The 6856-nt window shown below is 41.9% G+C and overlaps 1 pseudogene; it reads left to right on the top strand.

The window, feature by feature from the left end:
* LOC129686224 (keratin-associated protein 4-12-like) overlaps positions 1 to 235 on the top strand; it is a 400-nt pseudogene extending 165 nt beyond the window's left edge.
* The last annotated feature ends 6621 nt before the right edge of the window (positions 236 to 6856 follow it).

Raw genomic sequence — 6856 nt, 5'->3', positions numbered from 1 at the left:
CAGCTGCTGTGTGTCCAGCTGCTGCAGGCCCCAGTGCTGCCAGTCTGCGTGCTGCCAGCCCACCTGCTGCCGCCCCACCTGCTGCAGGCCCAGCTGCTGCCAACCCTGCTGCCGCCCTTGCTGCTGCCTGCGTCCAGTCTGTGGTCAGGTCTGCTGCCAGAGCACCTGCTACCGCCCCACCTGTGTCATCTTCACCTGCCCCCGCCCCATGTGCTGTGCCATCCCTTGCTGCTGAGAACCTGGCTCTAGGCTGTTCATTCCGCCAGCAGAAATACACCATTCTTTCACATCAAGCCTTAAGGCACATGGCATCTTTCTGACATCATTTAGCAGGATGGACCGCACAGTTCCAGTGAGCCCAACCTTCTCCCGGGAGGTCAGCACACCCCTGCTCACCTTACATTCTCTGTAGAAATGAATCTGTACTTTGTGGCTTAGGAATTTATCCCAGTTCTCCAACTTGATTAACTTTGTGGCTCCAAATCAGTCTTTCCAGTAAATTAGACATTTTCTACAGCCCTTGTCTTACAACCCCAGATCTGAGGATTTGGGTGTATCCTGTATGTTTTTTTTTTTTCCTAAAATGAATTTCTTGTGTTCTGTTGCTTCTCTTCTTTCTAATAAACTTTCTTACCTATAAGAATTCATTGGTATTGTTCTCTGTGTCTTCCAAAACCATTGTACTCAATAATTGAGGACTTAGGTCTGGCTGATTAAGGGCAATTTCTGGTCTCGCAAAGGACCTGGGCTTATTTCCTGACACCCATCTAGAGCAGTGTATGATCACCTGCCGCGTGGCTCCAGGGGCCGCACTGCCTACCTTGGGCCTCAATGAGCAACTGCACTCATCCTCCCTCTACACATACACACAGGAGCACACGCGGACATGTAACTTAAAATAAAAGTTCATCTTTAAAAAATAATTCAAGGGACTAGAGGAATAACCCGGTGGTTAAGAGCACAGACTGCTCTCCCAGAAGGCCCGAGTTTGGTTCCCAGCGCACACAATGGATGGTTCACAATTACTTACAACTCTAGCTCCAGAGGATATGATGCCTCTGGCCTTAGGGGGCACTTACGCCCTCATGTGTATAATTAAACTAAAATAAATATTCACAAAATAACTGAGGATTTACATTTCATGTAAAGACACTGGGAAATTAAACCATATTTAAATCATTTTTAAAAAAACAAGTGCTGTGCGAGAGGTAGGTATGAAAATGGTATGTGGGGGGTGTGTGTGCATGTGTCTATATGCGTTCTTCTTAATATCCAAATTTAGGAAAGATTTAACTTACATTTTTGTTCTTTATTAAAATAATTATGCCCTTAGTGCATTATACCTTTTAATCCCATCAGATCAATTTTGTCAAAGAATGTAAAAGCAAATTTCTGAGAAAAAAAAAAAAAAGTATGTGCCAATGAAATCAAGAAAATAAATCTTCTTTTAAGAATTTAATGATCCAGGCTACTATGAGTTAGTCCGACCCTTTTCTCTCAAAACAAACAAGCAAACAAAAACGGTGATTTTACTAAGGAGTGCCCAAGCCATGGCTTTGGATGCCACCATTTTCGTTGCCACCTACATGATCTTCACAGCTTCATGTGGATAAGAGGGTGAAGTCATGTCCATCACTATAATACCAAACACACTAACCAGAAGGAATGTCCTGTAATTCAGACATAACTGAATTGTATGCAATCCAGCAATTAGGTGGTTAATAAAAAATAAAACACTAAAGATGGTTCTACAACCAAGAAATATGAAACTCCCATAAGGGTAAAGCAAAAACAGAAACAACTTCTAGACTATTAAATCATGATAGCTAATGACACATTGGTGGCCGACAGTATTTCTCCTGGTTGTTTCCAGTTTTCTACAAGCTCTCTGACCTGAGAAAAAAAACGAATGTCTTGGCTTTGAATCCCGGCTTTCTGACTTTCTTAAGTTGGATTTGAAATCCACACTAGGTTGTGGATCTCAGTGTAAATACAGGGCTTACTCTTCTTCCATTAACTTTCTCCAAAGAACAGGACTTTTCTTCATCCATGGATTTCATTTTTCTAGTTCTACTGTCTGTGACAGGTGAAACCCATCAAATTATCAGCATTTAATGGGCTTGAAGTAATGTCATATGGCTTCAAAAGATGGTAAAGTCCCAGCCCTGAGCAGGTAACTCACACCCAGAAGCTGCAACGCTGACAGTCTCAATAATCCGGCCTCCAGTTGGTCACAGACTCCACAGAATAGCAGTTGCCTTTCTTCTTCATTCTGCCATCTGGATGTTCTTTTCTTTTAGTACAAACAAAATTATTTCTTTATAAGTTATATTTAAAAGTTAATTTCTTTAACTCTGCTGTCAAATAGAACTTATTAACCCATCTCTCAACTATACTTTTTCAAGCAGCAGCAGCAGCGGCGGGGTGGCAGCTAGCCCAAACAGGAGCTTTCATGCTCCCTCACTGAGACAATAGATGTGGACACCCCAAATAAGGGTCTCCCTGCCTAGCGGACAAACAGTGGACAGCACTGAGCTGACAGATCTCCTACACTCTCGGTTGCCCCTGCAGGCCCAAATCAGAGAGTAGAGAAGAGAGGGAACCCCTGTGCTTTCTGAGCAGGCCTGCTAGCCAGTGAGTGTGCCTTTAAGTGAGTGCTTGTAGAGCCCCAAAATGATTCTGTACAAGAACAGATCATCTGATGGTATCTCCACCCGTGATCTCAAGCTGTACCACATAGCAATAGTAATAAAAACTGCACAGTACTGGCATAGAAACAGAATGGTGGATCAATGGAATCGAATAGAAGACCCAGAAATAAACCCACACGCCTATGGATAATTGATTTTTGACAAAGATGCCAAAACCATGCAATGAAAAAAAGACAGCATCTTCAACAAATGGTGCTGGTCTAACTGGATGTCTATATGTAGAAAAATGCAAATAGCTCCATACTTATCACCCTGCAGAAAACTAAAGTCCAAGTGCATCAAAGATCTCAATATAAAACCAGACACACTAAATCTGTTAGAAGAAAAAGTGGGGGAAGAGCCTTGAACTCTTTAGCACAAGAGACAATTTCCTGAACAGAACTTCAACAGCACAGGCTCTAAGATCAACAATCAATAAATGGGACCTCATGAAACTGAAAAGCTTCTGTAAAGCAAAGGACACTGTCATCAAAACAAAACAACAGCCTACAAACTAGGAAAGGATCTTCACCAACCCTACAGTGACAGAGGGCTTTATATATCCAGAATATATAAAGAACTCAAGAAGTGAAAAAAGCAACAAATCAAGTAATCCAATTAAAAAATGGGGTACAGAGCTAAACAGAGACTTCTCTATAGAGGAATATCAAATGACAGAGAAACACTTAAAGAAATGCTCAACATCTTTAGTCATCAGGGAGATGCAAGTCAAAACGACCTTAAGATTTCACCTTACACCCATCAGAATGGCTAAGATCAAAAACTCAAGTGGCAGCACATGCTGAAGAGGATGTGGAGAAAGGGGAACCCTACCTCATTGCTGGTGGGTATGTAAACTTGTACAACCACTTTAGAAATCAATCTGACACTTTCTCAGACAATTAGGAATAGTACTTCCTCAAGATCCAGCTATACCACTCCTGAGCATATATCCAAAAAATGCTCAAGGACATTTGTTCAACCATTTTCATAGCAGCTTTATTCCAGCCAGAACCTGAACACAACCCAGATGCCCCTCAACTGAGGAATGGATACAGAAATTATGGTACATTTACACAATGGAATATTAAAACAAGGAAATCATGAAATTTGCAGGCAAATGGTAGGAACTAGAAAAGACCATCCTGAGTAAGGTATCTCAGAAGCAGAAAGACACACAAGGTATATACTCACTTATAAGTGGATATTAGCATACAATATAGGATAAACGCACTAAAATCTGTACACCTAAAGAAACAAAGCAAGAAGGAAAATGAGGTACAGGGTAAGATGATCCATCCTCACTCAGAAAGGCAAATGAGACATCAGAAGAAGGAGAAAACAGGAAACAGGACAGGAGCCTACCACAGAGGGCCTCTGAAAGACTCTACCCAGCAGTGTATCAAAGCAGATGCTAAGACTCATAACCAAACTTTGGGCACAGTGCAGGGAATCTTATGAAAGAAGAGGGAGATAGAAAGACCTGGAGAAGACAGGAGCTTCACAAGGAGAGCAACAGAACCAAAAAATCTGGGCACAGGAGTCTTTTCTAAGACTGATACTCCAAACAAGGACCATGCATGGATATAACCTAGAACCCTGCACAGATGTAACCCATCGTATCTCAGTATCCAAGTGGGTTCCCTAGTAAGGGGAAAAGGTACTGTCTCTGACATGAACTAAGTGGCTGTCTCTTTGATCACCTCCCCCTGAGGGGGTGGGCCAGCCTTACCAGGCCACAGAGGAAGACAACCTATCAGGTCTCATCAGGACTATCTGCATTAAGGTCAGATGGAAGAGGAGGAAGACCTCCCCTATCAGTGGACTTGGAGAGGGGCATGGAGGAAATGAGGGAGGGAGGGTGTGGTTGGGAGGGAATGAGGGAGGAGGCTACAGCTGGGATACAATGTGAATAAACTGTAATTAATAAAAAATAAAATTTAAATTTTAAAAAAAATATGTAAACTTACTTTCAGATATATCCAACTTTATATCCAGACTCTATTAGCAAACAGTTGTGTGATTTCAGACAAATTAGTTACCCCCTCTAAGCTTCAGGTTAGTTAGTCTTCTTTGGAGTGGAGGTAATAATAGCCACCTCCATTGATTATTATGGTAGTTAATCGGTTATTAAAATATCTGTTGCAATCCATGGAACAGATCAAGTATTTGTTAAATGGTAACTTCTGTTCTCACATGTTAGGCAGGAAAACGGCAGCTGAAACCTAACACCAGTAAGTGGAGTACATTCAAGAAGGTCACTATGGTAGGCTGTTATTAGAGCTTTTAATAAAAACCTGTTACAAAGGAAAATGGGTTTCCCTAAACACAATGATGTGAATCATTGATTCAAATGACTAAGGAAAATCCATAAAATATCCATAGAGGCTGATCCTTCTACCAGATCATAAAGTAGTACAAAGGAACCCAGAGAAAATCTTTGCACAAGGAAAGACAAAGATAATGGACTTGATAAAACTCACAGCTATGTTTCCATGATATCTTTCATGTACAGTAAAGCTAATTTCCTCATAATGTCAACAAAATCATCACCATTAAAATCCGAGAGGAGCCATTTCAGAATAAATTACATTTAAAGAACATTTGAGTCAGGGTGTTTTTTATTATTTTTTTTTAACATTTATCGTGTGTGTGTGTGTGTGTGTGTATGTGTGTGTGTGTGTGTGTGTGTGAATGTGTGTGTGCACCCTTGTCAGATCATGTGTGAAGGTCAGTAGACAACTGTAGGAGTTGGGTTACCCTGGGACTGGAACGCTGGTCCTCAGGCTTAGCATATTTATCTGCTGAGCCATCTTGCTAGCTCTTGAGTCAGGTTTTAAAAGCTGATTGTCTTTCTCCCCTCATCCCCAATACTTTGAAAAAGTAGGAAGGTTGATGGAATAGGATGATTTTGGTTATTTACAAAGGAGTAGGATAGGCCTCTTTCAAAAGTGAAGGTAACAGAGCCCATCATTAAAAGCAGAGAAGGAATGGGTCCAGAGCAGAGCTCCCAGCTTCCTAATGTCGCCACCCAGGGCAATTGTACTACATTTGAGGTTAAAGCCAGGCTAACAAGGGTTAGAACAACAAGTTGTCCCCTGATTCTAACAAGAGTGCCAACAAGAAGTTGTCCTTTGATGACCGTCAGAGGGAACCTTCTGGGCTCGGCCCTCACCCAGAAGTTAGCTCTTTCAGTGGTCAGAAGTTTCCCTACTCCACAGATGGCATCAGGTAGTAATCCTACATAATCATAAAAGGAAACTTCCTACTTACATAGATAAAATCACGGTTTACAGAGCAGTAAGCACAGAGACAATTTGCTGATGAGTAAGGGGCCTCGGGGTGCAACCTCACCGAGTGACCTCAGTAAACCCTATGACTTCAGATGCAAAGAGAAGGAAGGGACAGGTCCACAGACCCTCCACAATCCTTTCATGGGTTCTACAGATGCCGTGACGACTCCTAAATAAATCCCAAAGATAAAAAAAATAAATAAATCTCAAGGATCTTTGAGGCATGTTTTCCCCATCAAAGTGGAAGTTGAGTTCAGGTTCTAAGGACAAGAAGGGCATTCCAGGTCAATAAGACAACAAGAGCCAGGCCTGGAAAGCCCTGATCCTTGGCAAGAGAGAGTGACTAAACCAGTGTGACAGGCAAGATATGCCCACATGGTCCTTCATTACATGGGAAACCACACACGGGCAGGAGATGCACCCTGAGAGTTCTCTGGGAAGCAGATGAGGATGGTCTATTTATGAGTCTGCTGCTGGCATGCCCGTGTGTACTAATGAGGAAAGTCACTGCTTGGGTGGCAATGGAGGGTGCCTTTGAAGGCCAAATGATGACACAGAGCCAAGGAGAGAGTGCTCAGATCATATCTGGCTTAGAAAACAAATTCTTTCCTCTTTGATGACTTAGAAATATTTCAAATCCATCGTAATTGAACCCATTGTTTAGATTCAGTAAGAATAAACCACAAAAGCAAATAAAGGAGTAATTTGTGATGATTTGTGATGTATATGCATGATATGTAGGGAGGTGGGGACAAAAATAGCATTAGTCAATGCTAACTCTTCTCTTAATTAGCCAGAGAATTTACAAGAATGATCACGTGCCTGGGGGTCATCAGCGCTGGCCAGGTATATAAAGGGACCCGACCCAGAGAA

This window comes from Psammomys obesus, unplaced genomic scaffold (assembly GCF_907164565.1).
Source record: "Psammomys obesus unplaced genomic scaffold, mPsaObe1.curated_primary_1811, whole genome shotgun sequence".
NCBI lineage: Eukaryota > Metazoa > Chordata > Mammalia > Rodentia > Muridae > Psammomys > Psammomys obesus.
This window is presented reverse-complemented; position numbering and strand designations above follow the sequence as displayed.